General features: G+C 43.6%; 1 pseudogene; it reads right to left on the reverse strand.

The window, feature by feature from the left end:
* Nucleotides 1–19,681: 19,681 nt before the first annotated feature.
* On the reverse strand, nucleotides 19,682–20,497 carry LOC103677462 (annotated as a pseudogene).
* Nucleotides 20,498–21,086: the final 589 nt, after the last annotated feature.

The raw sequence follows: 21,086 nt of genomic DNA on the forward strand, positions 1-21,086 counted from the left end.
GAGGAAACCGAGGCTGGCGGGGGAGGCATGCAGAGGCCACCTGGGGTGTCACAGATAGAAGGGCATAAGCAGGGCTGGCCCCGTCTGGGTCCCACACCTTCTGCTTCAGCATCGCTAAGGGCAATTGTACGAATACATACTCCTGACCACCCTTCCAAACCTACTGAACTGGCATTTCGGGGGCCGGGGGCGGGTACTGGGAACGTACACCTTAACAACACCCATTACTGTGGTTGTGATGCACTCTAACTCCGGGGAAACACTAGCAGTAGTAGAAAAAACAGGCTTAGATCAGACAGCTCTGGGTTCGAATCCCATCTCTGCTACTTAACTCTGCACATTTAACAAACTAATGCCTCTGAACTTTTTTCCTAATCTGTACTTGGGGAGATTGCTGTGAGGGCTACTGGGGGCACACGCAGGCCCCGGGATCTGGCTCCAGGACACAATCAGTGTCGCCTGTCACCTCGAGATGGCTGGATTTGAATCCCAGAGGCTCATTTATGGACTGTATGAGCTTGGGCACATCATCTGTGTCCTCTGAGCCTCGATTTCCTCATCTGTAAGGTACAGGTAATAATATCACCTCCTCCCAGCCATGTCGGAAGATTTGCTGTAGCATGTTTCGGCAGCACGGACCGGTCATGAAACAAAACCACTTTAGGTCTTTCCGATAGAATTAATTCAAGGCAGGGTTTGGTTCCACAGAAGGTGGAGGAGCTGGAAAGCAGGACCCAATAAAGAAGCCATCTAGACATCGGCGGCTCGAAGGTGGCTGGGAGTCAGGGTGGCTAGCGGGAGCTGGGACCATGGTGGACGGCCGAGCTAACACCCCCAAGGACAATTAGCTGCTGCTAGATGTGGAGACAGCACACAAAGCAGATGGGAAGGGGGAGAAGAGCCTTGGCTTCTCTCCTCCCCCTCCTCCCTCCCCCGCCAGACCCTGGGGTCCCCTGCCAGTGCCTCTCCTTGCCCAGAAGAGGTAGAAAGCAGAAGACAGGGGAGCCCGGGGAGCATATTTCCTGGAGATACACAGCAGAGAGGAAGCGGACAGTGGCCCTGCGAACGAACCAGTAAATGCAGAGACACACGTGTGAAGACACTTAGACCCCCCAGACAGAGAGGAGGCGCCCGCTGGTGCTCAGCATCGTTAACTGTTACCAACGAAATCGGACAGTCTGAGGGAAGGGCTGCCGGCAAGAAAAGCGCGCGTCTGCGGGAAGCCCGCCTGTCATTCGCCACATACAGACACCGTTTCTCCGGGGCTGGTCGCCGTGTGGAGGAAAAGTCTGGAAACTAGAGCCCCAGAAAATAAGCCTCAACTTCTTCGTGTGGGAAAACATGAACCGTACACTATTTCATAAAGTGTCCTCAGGACGTAATGAGGTCATAGACATGCAAGTACGTAAGTGCGTAAACGCACTTTGAGTCCTATACAAAGACAGGATGTGTTTGCATTCTTGGAGAAGGAGAAACTTTCAAAACACAGCAGTCCGATTCACCACGACCTACGTTTCAACATACCTAACTTTTTTCCAACTGATTTTTCAAGTGCGTCGTTTTCTTTTCAGGAATTAAGATAGACCACGATTTATTTTTTTTTATTTTTATTTTTTTTATTTTTATTTTTTTTTATTTATTGGACAGAGAGAGAGTCAGCCAGCGAGAGAGGGAACACAAGCAGGGGGAGTGGGAGAGGAAGAAGCAGGCTCCCAGCGGAGGAGCCTGATGTGGGGCTCGATCCCACAACGCCGGGATCACGCCCTGAGCCGAAGGCAGACGCCCAACCGCTGTGCCACCCAGGCGCCCCCAGATAAAACACGATTTAAGCAAATACTATTAAATACATGGTTCAGTACTACCAAAGCAATGTTCTCGCCAAAGGCTCACCTGAGAACCTCTTAGCCAATGGGATGGCACCCTACTCTGTAAAAAGAGGATCCTTACGGATCTTCACAAGCTTGACTGTCCAGTTTTGCTGTCTCTACTGATCTGGCGGTAAAACAATAGCTGCGTAATAATATAATAAAATATATTGTAATGAAAACTATTATTTGACTAATCTTTTTATGTACTTTACATGAATTATCATTTAATTTGTTATATAATAATAATGCTTATTATTATTATTACTATTTCCATTTCTTAGCTAGAAAATCACCGACACTTAGAATGGCCAGTTATGGGATCCCTGGGTGGCTCAGTTGGTTAAGTGTCTGCCTTCAGCTCAGGTCATGATCCCAGGGTCCTGGGATTGAGTCCCACATAGGGCTCCTTGCTCAGTGGGGTACCCGCTTCTCCTTCTGCCTGCTGCTCCCCCTGCTTGTACTCTCTCTGAAAAATAAATAAATAAAGTCTTTTTTTAAAAAATGCCCAGTTATTTTGCTCAGCATCCCTCAGCTTGTCACCAGCAAAGGCAGGATTTTGTTCCAAGTCTGACTGAGTTCAAAACTGAGTGTTCTCTGCCTTCCTACGCCATTTGTCTCTGGGGTACTGGTCACTGAAGGAAATGATTCTGTGTCATCAATTATAGCGGAAAGAGCCCCAAACTGAGAACAAGAATATGTGAATTCTAGATGGCCTGCTTGTGGCTAGTCCTGTGTTCTCACCCACAAAATGATAGTTAACTCACAAAATGGGTGAAAACCCAAACTTTACAGCTGTAACATTTGGTAAGTTTCACCAACTCCCTATTACTTACCAGGGTTTGGGTAACAAAATTGTTACCATTTTGGCATGGGATCTATGCCCGGTTCCCAACATTTGGTATCTTCACAATGGAAATACTATTCGCTCCTGTTCTTTTGGTTTCTTGTGCCTTGGTTTATTAGTGCAAACCATTATGCTAGGCATCGTGATACATTCTGACATTGACTCTTAATACACTTTAAAAAAATCATATAATTTTCTGCCCAAAGTATTCCATTTTGTATTGGGGCACATTTTATTTTGTTGGTTGTAACAAAGACTGTGCTGGGACGTGGCCAAACTGCCAGCGTGCCCTCGAGTGTCATCAATCATGCAGCAGCTGGCTTGGTGAGCCAGGCATGAGGCCAGGACCCAGGACCCAGTGAGCACAGCAGCCAGGGTGGCCCGAGAGCAGAGAGAGGAGAGGGGAGACTGTGAGGCCAGTCTGGAAACACAGCCGAGGTGGAGGAAGGACCCCTGATCAGTCCAGGCCTTCTGCATCAGCTCAGGAGGGCTCTGGCACAAACTTTGAAGAAGGAAGACCAAGCCCCAAATGTGTGCGGCTTGACATTTGCCAGGAAAGGTGAAGGTCAACTGCCTGGATGGGAAAATGCCCAGGAGGGGTCAACAAGGAGATGCCAGGGATTGAAGATATTTGGAGTTGGACAGAATGACAGAAAGCCCTCATTTTCCCTGGACCACGATGTAAAGAGCCAAAGGGTCCTGGTATCATGGAACCATGGAGGGACCATCCCCAAGGACATGGACAAGGTTTGTCCCTAAAGAGCTAAACCAGCAAGTCTACATGTAACATAAGAAGTTAGTCATGGGGGGACGGGGCGCCTGGGCGGCTGAGTTGTTAAGCATCTGCCTTTGGCTCAGATCATGATCTCAGGGTCCTGGGATCGAGTCCCACATTGGGCTCCCTGCTCAATGGAGAGCCTGCTTCTCCCTTTCCCTCTGCCCCTGTTCATACTCTCTCTCACTACCTCCCTCTCTCAAATAAATAAATAAAATCTTAAAAAAAAAAAAAGTTAGTCATCTGGTTACACCAAGAGACTGCTGAAATGTGTTCAGAAATACCCAAAACATGGATGAGGAGGACCTAAGAATTCCCACAGGAAGACTGGCTTGGAGTGTGATAGCGATTGGCTGAACTTAGTCCACTATATTGAACCCCATCGGGGGGAGACGGAACCTGAAAACACACACTGAATGGGTAACCTCGAAGATCCAGGAAAGGGTATACCCAAACAGGCTCAGCTGAAGTGAGGGGCGCAGTGGCCCCCAGAGCCCAGCCCTAGGATCAGTGGGCCTGAACATATATGGCTGCTGAAACCCCATGTGATCAATTATCGAAGTCAGACAACGCCTTCTCTTTGCTCTGATTCACTAGGAAACTCCTATTTTAATTCTACTCCCCAAGGAGAGCTGCCAAAAGAGAGCTAATATGCTCATCATGCTGACCTAAATATTTCAATCAAAGGGATGCTCAGAGTCCTCACTGCAAAATAATACCGGCACTTTGATTTATACATCAGTCTCTTGTCACCCGGGTTAATGAGAGTCTGCCCCTGAGAGCTGGATCCACACCAAGTGTGCTTAAAATTCTAAATGTTTGAAGCTCCAAAGCTGAGGACCTGACCGGAGATAGGATAGCATCTACAGAAGGTAAATGTCAGTTTAGGAGCCATGTGGGCATTGACACAACCAACCTTCCCTAATAATACCCCAACACTGCCGCCTGCCATTGTTCAAATTCAAACAAGTATCAGTACTGAGTGTGCGTGTGCCAGTTGACCTCAAATGCTCCACAAGGTAAAGCAGTTTTCCTCTAAAACTGGAGGAATTATTGTCTTGGACCAGATCTGTGTTGCCCGAAAGGATTCAACGTCTTTGAACTGTAAAAAAATTCAGTAAAATCCTGCTTCATGTCGTGAATGGGTACCAGGTAGTTTAGACATGATGAGTCATGGAACAGTCAGCACGGTTTTCTGTGTCACTCCAACTAACTTCAGAGCCTCACTTACACACGTCTGGGATTTCTACCACTTCTTAGCAATTTAAACCGTGTATGCCCCTCCCCCAAAAATCAAATAACGCTCTGGCCATCAACAGATAAGCCGCAATATCTGTTTTGGAATGGTGACAGTCTAAAAGTAAAGAAAGGGGAGACGTTATCACTGGAGACAAATTAATCTGACCCATATAAAAGTTCTAAATTTCTGTGAAGGTAACTATCAAAGTTAAAGTTGTAAAGGCAAACAGATTAGAAAAATATTTGTAGTGAATATGGCAATAAAAGAGAAATGAAACATTTTGTTAAAAACTATTCAAACTTCCAGGGGCACCTGGGTGGCTCAGTCAGTTAAGCATCTGCCTTTAGCTCAGGTCATGATCCCGGGGTCCTGGGATTGAGTTCTGCATTGGGCTCCTTGCTCAGCGGGGAGCCTGCTTCTCCCTTTCCCTCTACCCCTCCCCTATGCTCATGGGCTCTTGCTTTCTGAAATAAATAAAATCTTAAAAAAAAATTCAGACTCCCTAATAAGTGAAAGTGTGAAAGTCAAAAGAGAGAAATTCTATTATATATGTATTTAAAAGTAAGCAAGAACACCTAGCAAAGGGGCGCCTGGGTGGCTCAGTCTGTCAAGCATCTGCCTTCGGCTCAGGTCACCATGCTGGGGTCCTGGGATCGAGCCCTATGTTGGCTCCCTGCTCAGCGGGGAGCCTGCTTCTCCCTCTGCCTGCCACTCCCCCTGCTTGTGCGCTCTCTCTGTCTCTCTCTGACAAATAAATTAAAAAAAAAAAAAAAGAATACCTAGCAAAAATTAAGTTGGGAAGAAAATAAGATTCTCACCTGCTGCTGTTAATAGTGTGTATTTACACAATTCCTCTCGACTTCATCGCACATCAGGAATAATAGCATCATTTACATTCTTTTACAAGTACGACTTCAAGGTTTTTAGCTTAAAGAAAAAAATTTAAAGGAGAAAAAAGCTACATGCATTAACATAATAAGGTTAGTATTATGTGTAGTAGAAAAAACTGAAAACAACCTAAATTTTCAACAAGTGAGAAACAGCCAAGCTGTTTATGATGCACAACTCGGTAGAATGTGATACAGTCATTTAAAATTGTAATGTTTAGGTCTGTGTAATATTTTGACAAAATGTTTAGAATATGCTAAACAAAAGTCTGAAGATCTGATTTCAAGTATGTTACAACTCCAGTTATGAAAATATGTGAGTGTGTGAACAAAGTCTGGGAGAGAAGAGGAAACAAGAAAGCTCCTGTGCTATACTTAAATCCCAGCTCTACCGCTACCGGATGCAAGGCTTTGGGCATGTTACTCAAGGTCTCTTCGCCTCAGTTTTCCAGTCTGTAAAATGGGAATAATGATAAAATACCTACCCAGTAACGTTGGTATACAGATTAGACGGGTTAATGTAAGTAAAAATACTTTTAAAACGTTGTATTTAGTGTATAGCACAAAATAAGTGCTACACAAATGTTTACTATTAATCATTAGATTATTCTTCGTATTATTACCATAGCCTTTATAATATGTAAAAATTAGGATAATTTTTTTAAAAGTTCCTTCCCTAATGCTTATACATGGTTGTCAAAACTTATTTTATTTCTCTTGAGAATATCTCAGAAAATAAAATAAAATAAAAAGAATATCCCATAGTATCCTTAGGAACATTTCAGCTCAACTATCACGTGTTATGCACCTGTTTTGTGCGCAGCACCGAGCGGCCCCGCCCTCCCGGAGCTTGCCGTCAGCGAAAATGTAAGGAGCCGCACAGACCAGTCGTGGAGTCCTTGGGTTTGCACACCCCCCTCCCATTCCATTCCATCATTTCATCATTTCTTGTCACTGTTAATGCACCCTGAATGTTTTCTTTATATTTTATATTTCTATAACTAGTCTTAAAGTTTATAAAGTCTGCCTCTGTATTTAATGGGCTTTTATTCTTCCTAGATTTGAACAAGTGTAGTGGTTTTAATGCCCTGTCAATATTTAACAATTGTCATTTCACCCACGTATCATTTAGGGGTTAACACGTTTTTAAAATGTGTGGTATTACCAAATATGTTTAAATCCCCACATTTTTTGTATCTTGTCCTTTGAAATCAACAGATTCTTCATTCTGTAACGGGACAGGGTATTCCTATTCCCCTTCAACATATTAAGAATATTTTCTCACGTTTTCAGTCATTCAGTAAAGGTTTATTGAGTATGTACTACGCACCACACACACACAATACTAGGCATTGTGGATAAGAAGACCATTTCTGTCAAGCACAATGCAAAGGGGTTATAATATTGTGTCCAGGGGCTGTGGAGCAAGGAGTAGGAGCCCAAAGGAAAGCCTTCCAGCTCATTCTGAAAAGACACAGGGCTCATAGGGAAGAGTTTCAAAGTCATCGGAAGTCAATCTTAAAGGACACTGGGTGACAACCAGGCTGATAAAGCTGGAAGAGCCTTCCAAAAAACGAGCGCAGAGTATGCAAAGGTAAGAAGGCCTAAGAGAGCATGGCATGTCCCCAAAACCCTGAGGTTGGATGGGACAAAGCATGGGAGCGTGCTAAGTGAGAGATGAAGCCAAACAGTCCCTACAAATCCTATTAAAGACACTGAGATTTATCCTTCTGGGGAGAGAAAGCCATTAAAAAAAATGTAGACCAGGGAATGAAATCTTTAGATTTGCATCACAAAAAAAATCTATCTAATGATTATACAGAGGAGGGGAAGACACTGCAGAAAGAGACTAGCCAAGGGGCAGGCAAAGCGGTCAAACAGTAAGTTAAGAAGGCCTGAACTAAGACGGGGACAATGGGGAGGATGGGGTAGAGCATACATCCAAGGCGGCACGGAAGACTGCGCTGAAGAAGAAAAGCCACGACCTAAACACTGCCAAAACGGAGCGATCGCTGAAACGCATGAACAAGGTCACAAGAAAGCAAAGGACAAGACTTCAGTAAGAGTAGTCTAGAAGAACCAGCCACTAACAGAGATGACAAGGGAGCTACTCAGTCTCGGTCAAAACTGGGCAGAAAAAATCCTTTTCTGGGAACATGAAATAACGGGCCTTCCCTCTCCTGAGTCTGGGGCTAAAATTTACACAATGCAAGGGTTCCGGAACACCAAACCTAAGGAAAGAGCGTGAAGCACTATGGAATGAGCTCTATGTGAATAAAAAACAGAAAAACAAAAGAAAACATAAAAAAGGAAGCTAAAAACAGTATAGATAACAGACTACTGCTAATACAGAAATTAGTACTACCTCTTGTAATATATGTTGTATTTGTAGAGACCATCTCTGGATTAGATTGGTGTGTCCCAGGCTCAGTCTTTGGTCCCCATCTCCTTTCTAATGATACTCTGTTGGTGTTCTCACCGAGTCTCAAGGCTTGAAGAACCACCTATGAACCCATCACTCCCAAATTTGTATCTCCAGCTCGCACGTGTCTCCCAAATTCCAGATGTGAATATTCAATGGCCAACTCAAAATCTCTACAGAGATGCCTAAGAAACATCAAAAACCCAAAGCTTTGCTTACAGCCCTTCAAGCCTGCTTCTCTGCATCTTTTCCCATTTTCACTGACAATAAATCTATCCTTCAGGTTGTCCAGTCCTAAAACCTTGGTGTCATTCTTGACTCCCACTTTTGTTCTCACACCTGTTCATCAGGAAAACGTGCTGGATCGGTCTTCAAGATCTATCCAGGGGCGCCTGGGTGGCACAGCAGTTAAGCATCTGCCTTCGGCTCAGGGCGTGATCCCGGCCTTATGGGATCGAGCCCCACATCAGGCTTCTATGCTATGGGCCTGCTTCTTCCTCTCCCACTCCCCCTGCTTGTGTTCCCTCTCTCACTGGCTGTCTCTATCTCTGTCAAATAAATAAATAAATACATTCTTTAAAAAAAAAAAAAAGATCTATCCAGAACCCCACTACTTTATATGTCCTCCATCTCCATAGCCACCCCCAGGCAAAGCCATCACCATAAAAATATCTGAATTGCTGCCCCAATTCCAGCAGGTCTCCCTGCTTCTACCATAGCTCCCCCCTCAATACACACACACACACACACACACACACACACACACACAGCCTAATTTAACTTTAGAATCCAGAGTGATCCAAAAAATGTAAGTAAGCAGGGCACCTGGGTGGCTCAGTTGGTTAAGCATCTGCCTTCGGCTCAGGTCATGATCCTGGAGTCCTGGGATTGGATTGAGTCCCGTGGTGGGCTCTCTGCTCAGCATAGAGCCTGCTTCTCCCTCTCCCTCTGCTGCTCCCCCTGCTTGTGCTCTCTCACTCTCTCTGTCAAATAAATAAAATCTTAAAAAAAAAAAAAAGGCAACTAAGTTCATGTCACCTCTACACTTAAAACTCTGCAATGTCACGGTGTCAGCCAAAGTAAAAACCAAATTCCTTAGACTGGTTTCCAAGAGCCTGTCTGATGTATGCCCCTGAGCCTTTCTGATCTCTTGCGACTCCATGTTCCTGTGCTTCACTCCAGCACACGAGGCCCCTTGCTAGTCCTTGATCATGCTAGGCATGTTCCTACCTTATACCCTCTGGTGTAAGCCATTCCCTTGGCCTCGGACATGCATCTCCCAGGTATCCACTCGCTAACTCCCTCAGCTTCTAAAATCGAATGTCGATTGACTCTCACCAAGTCAAGGAGATGTATCATGAGCCCATCATTTAGTATTACACCCTGGCCCCTGCCCCAGCACTTCTGATCCTTCTAACACTGCTTTTCTTGCCCCATTTCCCATAAGAATCTCATATATATATATATATGCACACATATATATGTATATATATATTCATTTGTATAGTGTACATAATTTGTATAGTGTATATAATACATATATTTATAAAAAGAATTGAAAACATTAAAAGAAAATAAAACAAAAAATTTTTAAGGTTAAAAATTAAAACTTCTAGAAATGGAAAATATTGAAGTTTATTAGAATTTCAAACCCTCAATGAATTGTTAAACAGCAGATCTGTCCTTCTTTCCAGATACTCTGGAAAATTCTGAGAAATAATCCACTGTGGAACATAGAGTAACAAAGAGTAGAAGTAGGAAAATTAACTCTTGATTTCGGCTCAGGTCATGATCTCAGGGTCATGAGATCGAGCCTCCTGTCCGGCTCCACACTCAGTGGGGAGTCTGCTTGGGATTCTCTCTCCCTCTCTCTCTCTGCTCCTGCCTCCCTTTCTCAAAATAAATACAATAAAATCGTAAAAAAAAAAAAAAGAAAAAGAAAATTTGAAAGCAAACAGTAAGTAAATACAGCTTACCAAAAAAGGAATAACAATTTAACCAACAACAGATTTCTCTTCAACAATAACAGAAGATAGAAGACTGTTGAAAACTAGCCCCAAAAGGCTGAGGAAAAAAAAAAAAAAATTATGTACTCAATTTTCATTCAAGGATTAGGGTGGAAGTAAAGACATTTTTGGAATAGAAAAGTAAGTTTCTTAGCTCTGGCTGCTATCACGAAACACCACAGACTGGGGGCCTTAAAAACACACATTTATTTCTCACAGTCTGGAGACTGGAAAGTCCAAGATCAAGGTGCCAGACAATTCAGTTCCTGGTGAGGGCCCTCTGCTTGGTTTGCAGAAGTCTGCCTTCCCCCTGTGTTATGCATGTAGACAGAAAGAGTTCTGTTCTCTCTTCTTCTTATAAGGATACCAATCCATCATGATCTCGGCTAAACCATATCACTTCCCAAGATCTGCCTCCCCACCCCCCCCCACTTCAAACACTATCACATTGGGGGTGAGGACTTCAAAATAATGAATTTTGGGGAAACACATTCAGTCCCTAACATGAAGACAAGAAGTTTACCACTACTAGATCATTGAAGAAAACACTAATAACAGATACTTTCAGGAAAGCAGGAAATTGAAAGCAAAATAAATTAAAAGTAAAAAAGAAATCACCAGTAAAGGGATTAATAAACATGTAAGTAAATCTAAAACAAACACCGTCTCATACACTGATAGAAAAGAATAATAAGAGTTATAAAAATAGGATGAGAGGCACCTGGCTGGCTCAGTCAGCTAAGCATCCGACTCTCAATTTCAGCTCAGGTCATGATCCAGGGTCCTGGGATCCAGTCCAGCATTGGACTCCCTGCTCAGCGGGGAGCCTGCTTCTCCTTCCCGCTCTGCCATCCCCTCCCCGCCCCACCCTCCACCCTTCCCCACCCACTTGTGCTTTCTGGCTCTCTCTCTGTCAAATAAAAACACAAAATCTTTAAAAAACAAAAACAAAAAACCACAAAAACCTCTCCATGCTCCAGAATGTAACACCAAAAACGCTAACAGACAAGGACTTTTAAAAACGTGAACGACAATATCATTATCTCAAATAACAAAATAAACATTATTGCCTCAATATCATTTAATATGAAACTCGTGTTCAATTTTCCCTAAACGTCTCAAACTTTTTTCATCGACTTGATGTGTTCAAATCAGGACCCAATAAAAGGTGTGCCCATTGCATTCAATTGATGTCTTTCGTATCTCTGTATACCCATCAGTTTCTCCCCTCTTTTTGTTATTTCTATTTTAATTGCTATTTAAAATTTGTTGGAGAAACCTATCGAATTCCTCATTTTCTGGAGTCAGATGGCTGCATTCATGTCGGATGAATGTAGTACAGAGCATGAACTAACACGATCCTCTGCCTCCGGAATCTCCCGGAAACTCTAGTTAGATCTAAAGATCGAATTAGATTTAGATTAAATGTTTTCATTATCTGTTTTCCTTTCTTTTTCATCCAAGGATGTTTTGTAGGTGATACAGTGTACTTCCTCTTTCATCTCATGAAAAGCACTTAAGGCCAAATCTCCTAGTTTCGAAGAAGTGAAGGTTGACCAGTTGGTTCAGGTGATATCAGCCTAATATGTCCTATGTAAATTTTCCAAGCAACTGTGCACAGCATAGTGTGAAGAGCATTGATGACAAGTGCCTAGATTCGTTGTTTCATTAGAGGTCACATAGCAATGCTTTTAAAATTATATCATTTTCCCCACACTGATTAGTTAGAGTTCTTCCATAGAAAGTTCTCCCTCAACCGTGTACTTATTCCGAAACCCATGTAAACATAAGAAAAACAATGTAAATGCTGAAATCCTTCTTTCTCTTTATCAGTTTTCAGAATACTAAATGAGTGTCATAGCAAGTTTAAAAAATGATAAATATAATTTTTACTTTCATTTTATATTAAACTTCTGGATTTTTATTTTTGATGCATATCAAATCATTGGAGACATTAGTGTTTAATTCTCTGTTTATTCCATCTTTGGCTAGATTTGTGTAGCAATTAGGAAGAGGACGGAGCTTTACAGGGATAACAGGCACAAACCCAGGAATGAGCCACAGAGATCTTGAGGTAGACTTTGAACCTCTGCAGAATGTGGGATGGACATCGAAGTCCATCCTAACTGGGTCTTAGCAGAAGGGAGACACAGCTGATATCTGTTAGGCAATTACCTACCTGAATACTTTTTACTTCCTATTCATCACCATCTCCCCCAAATACAAATTTCCCTGGTTAATTCCTATTCACTGTTCAGATCTTGATTTCAAAATTCCTGAAGTTGTTTCCTGTCCTCCCAGGTCCAAGTTAGGTATTCCTACTCTGCTGTCTGATAACACCCTATACATTTCCCACACTTCTCACAATTCTAATAACATGATTCACAGACTTTCCCCTCACTAGATTCTAAACTCTATGAAGACAAAAACAGTGTGTCTACTCTTCTATTTCTAACACACTCAACACATAATAGGAACTCAGTAAGCATTCTTTAAAAGAGAAAGCAGGGGCACCCGGCTGGCTCAGTCAATTGAATGTGTGATTCTTGATCTCAGGGTTGTGAGTTCGAGCCCCACATTGGGCATAGAGCTTACTTTAAAAAATAAAATAAAAAGATAAAAGAGAAAGCAAATTGAAGAGGGGAGGGAAGAACGAAAAGGAAGGAGACTATGCCAAAGCATGACATACTCCCCCTTTTCCAAAAGAACAGTCCTGTTTGGTGGGCCATGGTAGGGGAGAAACTGAAATCCAAACACTGACTCAAAGCAAAGTTTTTTCAAGACGCTCATTTCCCATCCGGGACTGATCTTTCAGAGTCATGACTACCGGGATGAAAAGTTGCAGAGGGCTTTCCACTGTTTCTAAGGAATGTACTGCTATCCAACATTACTCTCCAGATTATTCAATTGTTTAGAGAACAAAGACACTAGAAAATTGAGAGACGAAGAAGGCAAAGAAATTTCTCCCCCATCTGTGTATTCCCTCTCCTTGTAAAGGCTTACCTGGCCTGGTGATGGTTAGAGTCTTTTGGGCAGCAAGGCTAGAGTAAGCTNAGAGGTCACGGGGGGGGGGGGGGGGGGGAAGGGAGTCCCAAGATTGGAGCAGGGACAAATAGGAAAAACACAGTAGTGTCAGTTCAAATTGCCACAGTTCAAATTGCCAAGAACGGACCCCAAGCGTTGCAGGGGGACAGTTATATATCCAGAATATGAGGCTAAGAGCTCAGTCCAGAAGAGTTAGAAAGTGAGTGCAAGCAGGCTTTCGAGGAGAGGAAAGAAATACATTATATAAATATTATTAAACAATATTTAATAGTGGATGTTGTTTAAAATAAGCAGCTTCTTCAACCAATAGGATATGCGGCTTGCTTTTGAGAGCCAGTCCAAGTGTGGTGTGTGGGCAAGTCTGCCTAGTTTCAAGCACCGGGGAGTGGAGTGAGTAATCACTGCTTTTTGTTCAACTCTTAATTTCTGAGATCTGGATAGGCTCTCCTGAAGACAGCCAGTCTGAGGGATTCTCACTGAAGTGTCTCATGGCAGACAAAAGTGATGATGCTTGCTGTGGAGGAGGGAACAACATTCCAGGGCGGATTAAGAAGAAAACTCACCTCTCCAGTTGAAAGCCAGGGGCAAGGGAGAGGGAGCCCAGCCCTAGTACTAAGAAACAGATACATGGAATTTCTGGCAATGGTTATTAGCCAATGGAGTCCCAGAAATTAAACTAATGATTTAAGACAGCTGCATGGCCAGAAAAAGACAAGGAAAAAGACAAAAAACAAAAAACAAGCTTAGTGAAGAAGGCCCCAACAACTTCTCAGTTCCTAAAACAGTCCCAAAGCCCAAGTATTTGTACTAACAGAAAGTGAACTGCTTTGAACGCACCGCACATCATTCACTGTCCCTCTCAGATTGCCCTAAATAAGGGACTGGACAAGGGGAATCCACCAGTGAGAGTCGGAGGCAGCCAGATCGGCTAACCAAGGAACTTGCTCCACTGCCACCAAGGACATGACTAATGGATGCACGTGAGAATCTGGGATCCTATAATTTATCAACAACAGAAGGCATGAGCTCTGGACAGATCACCAATGATGGCTCTTCTTTTTTTATTTTCTGAGTGGGAGGTTTTCACTGTGGCCATTCCAATTTTCCCACCACCATTTTGTACCAGATGTGTAAGAAGTGTTCATCTTTAAATAGTCCACAGGTTGCAAGATGGTGAGATAGCAAATGTTGACAAGAGCAAGACTGAATTGGAAGAGGCATGGAATTCGCCCTGAAATCACGTGCTCTGATCCTGAATAATAATCCCCATAAAAACTCTTTTGGATGCAGTGGCGGAACATGACTTTAGGGTACCCTGTGTAGGAAAGGGGCACATACTGTATAGAAATGATACCTACATGGTTCAGGTAGATAATCTTAGGTGGGGTATCTTTGAATGTATGAGAGGGGAAAAAGGGTGTCTATGTATGGCAGGGAGAGGGTCTTACAGTTTGCCCAGCACAAACCCATTTCCCTAGCTCTGGGAATGCCCGATCTGCACCCTAACCCCATTGCTATCCATGTGGCCAGAGCAGCAGGGCTCCTGAAAGCCCTATTTGGACAAGATGACCACTCCCTCAAACCATACGTGGTGGGACCGAGTATACACCCGCTCCAAACTGAGCCAAGGACGTTGGAAATGCACTTGAAAGGTCTCCACTTCAGTGTGGGTCACTCTTGAATGGACAAAACAAAGCCCCGGGATTTGACTATGACCATGATTTCCAATGTGAAGAATGAGAAACGGTGGAAACCCACCTACAGAGAGAGGAATGTTCCAGCGTGAAAGACGAGCAGGAGCCAGCACAGAGAGACATGGGATGGACTTCCAAGCCTTGGCTCCAGTTCAAGCCACTGGTTACATCCCTACACTAGGATTTCAGGAGACATTCCCTTACCTTTAAAACAAAGCCCCCCTCTTGGCTGAAGCTAGCTCAGACCAGTTTCTGCAATTTGCAACCAGTGGAGTCCTAAGGAATAAAGAGAGTCATCCCAGGATTTGAGACATTCTCTTTTTTTTTTGTATAGAAAACCTTTGTTTCGAGACTTCTCTGTGTACAGGAGCGATCCGGTGATTGTAAACACCGTCTACGTGAAGAGACCGAGTGAACCATTAATTAGATCATCCCATTCCAACCATCTTTATCCCAATCTATTTCCATCATGCAATTATAATTTCCTCACATAGTCACCCCCTGTAAAAGCAGGTCTCAGTTTTCCCCCAAACCGTCTACCTTAGGACTCACGTCAGGAGAGGGTGGGATTTTAGTGGCCAGGAGTAGGCTGCGTCAGTCCCACGCAGCCCTGCGCTTAATTCAGCTCTTGGTCAGTGTCCCGAGAGAGTCCAGGTGTACCTGCTTCCGAGTCAGATCGCAGGAGCTGCACTTGGGCCCAGAAGCAGCCCAAGGCAAAGCAGGAAAACTCAGGTCCGCAGGGAGGATTCAGTGTCTCAGAAGCTTATCCCAAGTAGTATTTGGAGGGAAATACATTCACGAGTGTAACATGTGATTCTGTTTTCCCCCCATCCTTAGAGTTCAGAGACCAGTTCAAACAAGAAAAATGTGCGGGATTCGTGTGCCTTGTCTGATGAGGTCAGCATCCGTTTATTGCTCGGCATGGCAGAAAATCTGCTTGACCTTCCTCAAGTGATGGGATGAACGTTTGTCCCGAATCTATTTGTTTCTTTTAAAAATCATCTTAAGGGGCGCCTGCATGGCTCATCCGATGGAGCGTCTGCCTTTGGCTCAGGTCGTAATCTCCAAGTCCTGGGATCGAGCCCCACATGGTGGGGGAAACCCTGCTCAGTGGGGAGTCAGCTTCTCTCTCTCTCCCCCTCTGCCCCTCCCCCACCCCGCTCATTCTCTCTCAAATAAATAAAATCTTTAAAAATAAATAAAAATAAAAATCATCTTACTTTAGTAATTGTGCACTTAAGGAATCAATGAAGTTTAACTGCTGAAGAAGAGAGGACTTCTTTCAGTCATTTTGATTTCGTTATCATGAATTCGAGGAACTGATGGAGTATCAATGTTGACGTGTTGAGTAATGACTTCCCTTGGTCCAAAGTAGAAATGAGTTAAATAAATATGAGTCCAAATTAATCTAGGGAATTAAAATGAGATATTTTTAAACATTGCCTATCAATATTATGATGCGGAAATTTAAATACAAATGTGCACGAACCTTCAAAATTATTTCCATCTATTTACTTGATAAATACTGACTCAAGAAATTGCTGTGCTGAATTCAATCAATTATCTTTAGGTCATCTAGTGACAGTTTAATTATCCTTGTGTGGCTTTGGCTTTTAAGTGCAAACATTAGAGTCCTTCTCCCATACCCGGTCTACTACTCCTAGCATATGGTACACTGCATGATTTACTAGAAAGCTGCTCGCAAAGGAGGTCTGTAGAATGAAAATCTCTTCTGCTCCTGCTGCTAAAACATATTTTGTAGATTTAAAATGTATTCATGGAACCAAGTCTTCTGAGTTTTCGTCTTCTATGACTGGATTTCGCAATGTGCCAGGGATTTTTTTATATTGCTCATTTTAGGAAACCTTTTTATGTCTCCTAAGTTCTCACTGGAATGACACCCTGCCCATCTGTTCTTCTGTCTAGCTCCTCTGTAAGTCCCCTGCTATGTTGCCAAGGCAACACTACCTGCTATGACATCAATCATAACAAATGGTTATCCCTTCACTAGACTTCAGATATCAAATGCAACACTTGGCTTTCAAAACCATGGTTTCTTATGCATAGGGTTAAGGTTTCTTCTTCAGGGGATACCTGCCCGGTGGGACAGCAGGCATCCCAAGAGTCATCTTCCCATAGTTTTCTTAGCCATGAGCTTCCTTCCATACTTAGGAGACCCATAGCTCTAAGCCAGTCCTATCCCATCTTTCACCCTGGCTGACTCGGTCTCTCACAGAAGCATCGAGAATTGCTGGGGATAGGAAACCACTGGCAGAAGGACTCATACCGGTGGTTTCCAAACTTCACCGTGACTCAGAATACCCTGGGCTGAGTGCAAACAATACCATGACTGGACTCCACCCTTCCTTGGCTCTGATTCGATAACTGTGGAGTAGAATCTAGGCTTCTTTCCCACAAGCCCCCTGGGTAGATGTACAACAGAGTTGGAGAAACAATGACCTACATTTTCTTATTCAGGCGCCCCAGGATCAGCTAGTTATCGTTTTTGGATGCACAGGACTTGGGTTACCTACATCAGCATTGCTGGGATATTTGAAAAATCAGATTCCTGGGCCCCACTTCCTAAATCAGAATCTGAACGTGGAATCCAGACATCTGTATGCCAAACATGCCAAGGCAATTGTAATGACCCTAGAGAGACCAGCCAGACCTGGACCCAAATCCCAGCTCCGCCCCGGAAGTAACCATAAGCACATTTTTAAAGAACGTCTCTGTGTCTGTTTCATCTGTAAAAATGAGGGTGATAGTATCTACCTCATGAAGGGACAACCAGGGGTTTGTTCTTCCAACCAAAAGTCACGCTGCAAAATTCCAACGAAGTTCCAGAGACAGAGACAACACAGAGAGCCACGGAAGTGAAAATATAATTTCAATTATTTCAAGAATCTATTGACCCACAAAGTATTTCTGTATTTCATGAAAATCCGGTGCTGGAGAATATATTGCACTTACACAATCCCAGAAGGGAGAAAGGTAGAGAACTTCTGCCTTGGAGAAAGGTGCTTGGACAACTTTTCTTCCTCTCTGGGTCACCCCACCAGCAGAATGTTTCTTGGACCTGAGAGGAAGAACACTTCTCTCTACCAGACTCTTGTTGCCTGAGCCGAGTCAAGATAGAATCTTTCTCCAGCTGTCACAGACCTTCCAGGTTTCCAAGACACCTTCAAATGCTATTGAAATGATGTATCCATAATCAAGAATGACACTCCCTGGAGATTTGCGCTGGCCCTCCCAAAGATTCGGGGTGCAAAAGTCAAGGCTATGGCCCAGTATATCTGGAGTGAGGCTAGAAACAAAGCGTAACATGCTGATTCCCCTGCTTCCAATTTCAGCCTGGCAGAGTCCTGTTCAGCTGGGGCTGCTGTTCATTTCTAAATGACCCTCTGAAAATAAACAACTCGGAGAAAAAAAAGACTCCTCCAAAGTGGCAGGGGTGACCTTAGCACCCACAACCCTTCACACATATCAGCCTGCTCAACTCGAGGTGTGTGAGGAACAGAGAGCCTGATGTTGAGAGTAACACTAGGAAGACAATTAAATAATTGGAAAATAAAACCTTTTGGGAAGGGCTAAAGGAAATAAGATATTTAGCCTGGAGAAGAGAAGGCTGAGGAATGACCTAATTATAGGCTTCAAGTACATGAAGAATTAATCTACAGCAGATGGTGACCAGCTGTTTTCAATTCCCATTGAATACAGTACAACAGAAAATTGGCTTAGAGGGTAATATAAAGGATTTAGGATAGATAAAAGAAGGAATTTACTGGTTTTCGAGGGTCACAGAGGTTAAGAGGAGATAGGCTCTATTACTTAGGGAGATGACAGCCACTCCTTCTCTGAGGTTTCCCGGGTTGGATTGGTTTGTTGCAGTGCACTGAGGGGGAAGGAGAGCTTTCTTCTGTGCTGCTGAGGGCCAGCCCCGTTCAATGGCTGTTCGTTGCACCTGTACGCTCTATTCATATGGCTTCTCACGGCTGTCTTGATGCTTTTCCAGACATCATTATGATCACATCCAGCGACATTCATCAAGTGCCGAGTGTTTGCCAGGCATGGTGGAAGAAAACGACATCATTTCCACTTTGTCGCCTTCAAACCTTTCTTTGCCATTTGACAAGTATAAGTATTTATTGAGAACCATCTGATTGCCAGGCACTGTCTCAGACCTCGGAGGAATATCCAGATGAATACAACACGGTTGTTCTCGGCGACAGGGGAGACCGCGCGTGAGTGTGTTGGGGAAGCAGCAAGGGTGGTGTGTCATAATCAGTTGAGGAACTTAAAAACACACACACACCAAGTCCTTCCCTCCCTCATGAGACTCTGATATGTCTTTAGTGGTGTATCATTCTGACATATCCTGCCAAATCATAATCATCACTAGCAAGTTAAGAACCCCTATTTTTTACCTCAAAATGTAATAAGAAATACAGTTTCTTTTTCTATTTTAAATTTTAAATCCGGTATCGTTAACATACAGGGTTATGTTAGTTTCAGATGTACAATATAGTGATTCGGCAGTTTTATACATTACTCAGTGGTCACTCATCATAAGTGTAATCTTAATCCCCTTCACCTATGTCACCACCACCCCCACCTCCCCTCTGGTAACCACCAGTTTGTTCTCTATAGTTAAGAGTCTGGTTTTTTAGTTGTCTCTCCTTTTTTCTTTATTCGTTTTGGTTCTTAAATTTCACATATGAGTGAAATCATATGGTGTTTGTCTTTCTCTAACTTACTTCGCTTAACATTATATTTTCTGGATCAGTCCATGGTTTTGCAAGTGGCAAGATTTCCTTCTTTTCTATGGCTGAGTAATATTCCATTGTGTATATATGCCATATTTTCTTTTCTTTTCTTTCTTTTTTTTTTTTTGCAGAAAGACATAACTCTAATAAAATTTATTGGTTTTCTTTGATTGCCTCTGGTCCAGCTTTGGAAGGGCTCTGAAGGTTCTTCCGGCCTTGTTTCTGGGCTGCTGCGTTAGTTTTTATGGCCCTTCTTTGCTTCTTGAGCTTTTGTACCTCCTGGAAGACCCGAATGCACAGGGCCTTCTTGGCTGCCCAGCGTTGGTGGCCTTTCCGGTGCTACAGCGGGGGAAAGGTGCACTCAGTCCCCAGCTCCTTGCACGTCTTCTCGAAGACACTGTAGTTGGTCTTCCAGAGGTTTTTGAACATGTTTTTCCTCTGGTCGATGCTCATCAGCAGATAGCACTGCTGGGCTTTGTCCTTTTGATGTTTCTGCATGTGTTCTTCGTAATTGCGGATCTTGACAGTCAAGGCAACAATTCAAGTCTCCAGGGAGCTGGTGTCCTCAGGGTTTGCCAAAATCTTGTTCATCAGCTGCTCTTGGTTGATTTTTAGCCTCTCCTTCTGGTTGGCCATTTCTAAAGACAAGAGTCTTCTCACGACATCATCAAACCTCTCCATTCCAGGAACGTTCTGGTAGTCTTTGAGCAGCGTGGAAGGGGGCGGGTCATCTTCTTGGCTGGGCTGGACTGGTTTCTGGGCGGCATATGCATGAACGGCCGGGAGGATGACACCTTGAGGAGAGGGAAGGCCCCACTGGCGGGAGGGAGGCCTGGCACACGCGCTGCCCGGCAGCCCAAGGACTGGGGCCTGGGTCCGAAGTGACCTCAGCACCCTCCACGCCGGCCTCAGCATGGTGACTTGTGACCCCGCAGGGCCGGCGCCATGGCCGCCATCCCTATCGCAGCACGGACCAGGTTACATGGGCGCCCTATGCCACATCTTCACATTTATCCATCCATCTATTGATGGACACTTGGGCTGTTTCCTTGGTCTATTGTAACTAATGCTGCTATAAACAGGATATATGCATCCCTTCAAATTAGTGTTTTCATAAGGAAATACATTTGAAACTGATCCAGTGTACACTTACATGCACACACACTCACACATGTATTCATACACATGCACATCACTGACAGAGGATTTCATAGAACAGTAATTTACTACTTCTTATCTCTTCTATCCTATTTATTTTTAAAATATATCAGTCAACTCCAACAAATTGATTTTACAACATTCTAATTGGTCATGACCCAAAGTTTGAAAAACATTGCTGTGGGGAAACAGGGTAGCTTTGCTCCAGTGCCGAGAGATAAGAATTCATATTTTTATGCTTCAGTCAGAGGCCAAAAAAAAGGGTGTGGGTCTACGCTAGGAGGAATAGGCCAAGGGTCTCTGAAGTTTCTCTAAACCTTAAACAAAAAGAGTTCATATGTGTTCCAGCCCAAATCACCAAGATAGGAGAGTGTGGGGACA

Source organism: Ursus maritimus, unplaced genomic scaffold (assembly GCF_017311325.1).
Source record: "Ursus maritimus isolate PB19 unplaced genomic scaffold, ASM1731132v1 scaffold_9, whole genome shotgun sequence".
NCBI lineage: Eukaryota > Metazoa > Chordata > Mammalia > Carnivora > Ursidae > Ursus > Ursus maritimus.